At 37.9% G+C, this 4,871-nt stretch overlaps 1 pseudogene; it reads left to right on the top strand.

Moving 5' to 3' along the window:
- The first annotated feature begins 498 nt into the window (after positions 1-498).
- On the top strand, positions 499-2,726 carry LOC113339038 (annotated as a pseudogene).
- The last annotated feature ends 2,145 nt before the right edge of the window (positions 2,727-4,871 follow it).

The raw sequence follows: 4,871 nt of genomic DNA, 5'->3' as shown, positions 1-4,871 counted from the left end.
TTGGTTGTATTTCTCTATTGCTTGACCCACTTTCTTACCTTCTAACCGATTTCGGATCCTGAAGAAGGAATCTTCCCCAGTACAAACTCACCCGTGGTAGCAGCAGGGATAGGAAATAATTCTTGAATAATATATCCCCAAGGTGCATGTGGCTTCGCCATTACAAATTACAGCATATATAGCAAGCAGCCATTGACAATAAGTTTTCCTTTTTCTATAAAGTCAATCCATTGTCACCAATCACTTGAGAAAAACTAACCGAAGAAAAAAAGCCAAGTCTTTGAGGTCTATAATATAGACTGAGAATAATGTAAGAGGAATCACGCACTTCCGCTAGACTTGAGTACGGAGACGTAAAACCCATATAGAACACTGGGTAGCGGGTCCTTCTCCATGTTCTATTGTTGTCCATAATTAAAACGTGAAGTTCCGATTTCATCATCGAAAACATTTGTGGTCACATTTATGTATATCAAAACGTCAAGTTGGAGAATATTCAAATAACCCAAAACACATCTTAGACCTGCCATTAAACCAAGATATTTTAACTTAGGCGGCGTCATCATGAGATGATCTTAAACATTACTGCCTTTCAACAGATATGTGTATAAATGCGTGATCCGGTTACGCTGCTACTCTGCACTAAAACCCTCTCATTATCTGAAGAAATTAGGCAGGCATGGCCAATAAAACCTCTTTCTTAACCTTCTCTAATACTACCCTTTGGCTGGATTCTGCATCCACCCTATCGATAGTTGAACTCAATACCAGCTATTTGCTAACTATTCTTGCATCAATAGTTGTACTTCTTCTCATCAACTTTGGGGTGAATACCCTTAAAAAACAGCCATCTTTACCAGCATCATTTCCATTACCTCCAGGACCATCACCTTGGCCAATTTTGGGTAGTATACCAACTTTACTTCGAAATAAGCCAAGATACAAATGGATATTAGGTCTAATGAAAGAAATGAATACCGAAATCGCATGCATTCATCTTGGGAACGTTCATATAATTCCCGTGACTTCTCCAGAACTAGCTCGAGAATTCTTGCAGAAACAAGATGCGGTATTTGCATCAAGGCCAAGAACAATGGCCACTGAGCATTTAAGTCGTGGGTTCTTAACTACTATTGTTACACCATGGGGAGACCAATGGAAGAAAATGAGAAGTGTAGTTACTTCGGAAATGGTCAGTCATGCTAGACTGGAATGGCTTCTCGGGAAGAGAAATGAGGAAGCTAACAATCTTGTGTTCTATTTACACAATATGTGCAGTACAAACTCGTTGAGTGGAGGCGAAGTGTTTAATTTAAGATTACTAACGAGGCAATTCAGTGGGAATGTAATAAGAAAAATGATTTTCAACAAAAGGTATTTCGGCGAAGGAAGAGAAGATGGAGGACCCGGTATTGAAGAGATAGAGCATGTTGATGCAGCTTTTGAAGTCCTAAAATATATTTATGCTTTTGGCATACAAGATTATTTGCCTTACTTGAGATGGTTAGATTTAGATGGCCATGAAAAGATTATCAGGAAAGCCATGGGGGTTGTGAATAAGTATCATGATCCAATTATTGAAGAAACGCATTCGACAATGGAGCAATGGAAGTACGAAGAACAAAGTTCCTGAAGATTTGCTAGATGTGCTTATTTCGCTCAAGGACAAACAAGGGAAGCCATTGTTATCAGCAGAAGAGATCAAAGCTCAAGCAGTGGTAAGATTGTTTATTTGTTTTACATGCATAGTTTTCTCCCATTTCTCCTTTTAATGATATCTGGGCGTGTGTGTTTTTTTTACTGATTAAAAACTAAATATGAGTGTGTATATTCTCAGATAGTTTTTTTTTCTGTCATTTGTTGTTTTCCTGGCTTTGCCTTCATGTCCAACTATGCCATGACAGGAATTAATAATTGCGAGCGTGGATAATCCAGCCAATGCAGTTGAATGGGCCATGGCAGAGATGATAAATCAGCCGGATATCCTCATAAAAGCTACCGAGGAAATCGATATGGTGGTAGGAAAGAGCCGTTGGGTCCAAGAATCTGATTTCCCGAAACTCAATTATGTAAAAGCTTGTGCTAGGGAAGCACTTAGGCTCCATCCAGTCACGCCCTTTAATGTTCCGCACGTATCGAACTCAGATACAATAGTATCGGGCTATTTTATTCCGAAAGGAAGTCATGTACTATTAAGTCGAACAGGATTAGGCCGGAACCCTAGAATTTGGCATAAACCATTAAACTTTAACCCGGAGCGTCATTTAATGTCAAAGGATGATGGAGTAGCTAATGTGGATCTCACGGAGCGGGGACTACGATTCATATCATTTACCATTGGACGTAGAGGATGTGTTGGTGGTGCACTTGGGACAGCAATTACTATCATGTTGTTAGCTAGACTTATTCAAGGGTTCGAGTGGAGTGCTCCGCCAGGCGAGTCGATAAATCTCTCGGAGTCGGCTAATGATCTATTTTTGGCTAAGCCATTATTTGCTCATGCCAAACCAAGGCTTCCTTTACATATTTACCCGGCTGAGTAATCAAATTTCGTTGGGTAGTGACATTTACTTTAGAACTACGCTAAGAGTGGAAAACGTTTTCAAATAGCTTGTAGTACTAGTATGTATTTGTATTTCTCTTTGCTGCACTTATTATGTGCTCACCTTTTTGTATTTTTTTTCCCTTAATAGAATCTCAAAAGAAACAGCTTGTGGTAGTCTCAACCTTATTCAGCGCCGGTCCTGCATTTTCTGTGGCCTAATGCAAAAATTTTCTTTGTGGCCCCTTGTTAACAAAAATATACTATCTATAACAAAAATTGCTTTAACATTGTTAACTAGAAAAACATTCTTTGAGCTCTTAGCTTGTTATCCATAGATTAAGTACCAAAAGAGAATCAAGAACGTACAAAGTTACAATAGCACTAAGATCAATTTGAATTGAACAAAATGTTCAAAGGTATGCATAATGCATAGGTGGACTGTGGACATATGAGCACATGGAAACAAATGACAAGGTAATCCCTGATGCCAAATGATCGGACATATGAGTTCACTGCTTGTTTAGCTTTTCTCAGTGATTTTGTTGTGAATCGCAGACGTTGAGTTGAATTTCGAACCAGGGGTTCAATGCAATTCAGTTGGTGTCCTTATTGTAGTTAAATTACTTGAATCGCAGACGTTGGGTTTTTTTCCATTTCTAATTACAGTCTCAGGTTGTTGTGACTGTACTGGATTGTCTTTTGTTTTCCCATTAATATAACCTTTCTCTTCGGAAAAAAAGAAAAAGGAAAAAAAGGTATTCCCGCTGATGCTACATGATCACTGACACAGTGAGCCGGAAATTAAGTCAGAACTTAGTGGGGAGATGATAGAACTATCATCCATGAAATGAGTTGTCAGTACAAAAAACGAGTTTCTATTTCTCATCTTTTTCCTTTCTTTTCTCTGTGCGTATACTACTCAACCTTTGTGAGGCTGCATCCGAAGTCCAAATACAAGTTTTACGAATATTCTAAGATAACTAATATCAAAACACAAACACTTACCTAAAAGCCACGACCAAAACTAAGGACTGAGGTTATACAAAAATTTCAAAACAGTTTAACGTCTCTGGTTCAACCATGCAAGAATGTTGTATAGATTTGCCCATATTGTTTAACTATGGAAGCCCTAAACTTCTCAATACAAAGAGAACGTAATGCAACCTACTACTTTTTAATAAGTTTACAAAATCTTATATACGGGACCAATACTAAAAAGAAAAAAAAATGTGGCCCCTCAAAATTGGTGGCTTCAAGCACGGCTTTGCTTGCTTTAAATGGAGGGCCGGCCCTGACCTTATTATCTCACAAATCTCACATATGGAATCTCTGTTACATCTGGAGTGCTCTTCTATCGTAGTAATCTAGGTTCGACAAACTCGGAATTGTTAAATTCAATTCCCTCCAACATCCCATGTACCCAATTCTTTCAGGTAGTTATCAATAATGGTGGAGCTTAAGTTTTTATGTGACACGAGATACCACAACAAGGAAGGAAAGAAGTAGGATTTAACTCAATTTATAGTTAAAATGTCATGAAATGTAAAACTCTAACCTCTCATATTATTTGTACTTCGGCATGAATTGTTCATTACATAACCATCGAATGTAAAAATTGCATTTTCTTACTTACACTTGCTTGGCGTTCTAAACTGCGTATCTTCTCCTTATTGTGCATGCACGTTGAGGATGGAGCTAACAAGAGTTCCTAAGCATGAGTATGACCAAAAGCCATAGCCCCGTTACCCCCACAGACAGGCCAGGCCCATTACTTCAGCTAAGATCAGATAAGAGGGTGGCAAGCAAGAAACAACACGAGAGCGAATTCTTACAAGTTCTCAAGCTATGCAAATGCGAATTCCTTCATTACGGTGTGAATAAAGCACGACAACGGACTGATCCGGCGATCCCTCTGTGGAGGTTTTGTTGGAAAACGATTAATAAAAAATAAATTTTTAAAGTTTTAATAAAAATTATAATTTAGTGTTTTCTTTTGTGAATGAAACTTATTAGTCCCACATTGTGGAGTTTCCAATTTTTAGTAGTTTTAAGAAACTATATAAATCTTTTAGTCCCACATTTCTTCTTAAGTTGTATTTGTCAATTATATAAACAAATTCATTACTTTTGTAAAATTTATGGGAAAGAGGTTGGTCTATATTTAGAGGGACCCATAGGGGAAAAAACATTTTATATTGTTTTCTCAAGTGTTCGAGATTTTTCTTTATGGTTTTTTCGGAGTTGCCAAGCTCTAGTTGAGCATCTACTATATATGCTAGTAGTAGGTGTAGTAGGGTGTTTTATCCTGAAGATATCCGTCCTGTGA

This window comes from Papaver somniferum, unplaced genomic scaffold (genome assembly GCF_003573695.1).
Source record: "Papaver somniferum cultivar HN1 unplaced genomic scaffold, ASM357369v1 unplaced-scaffold_19, whole genome shotgun sequence".
Taxonomy (NCBI): Eukaryota; Viridiplantae; Streptophyta; class Magnoliopsida; order Ranunculales; family Papaveraceae; genus Papaver; species Papaver somniferum.
Note: the sequence above shows the minus strand (reverse complement) of the source record. Positions and strands in the feature narration are given on the sequence as shown.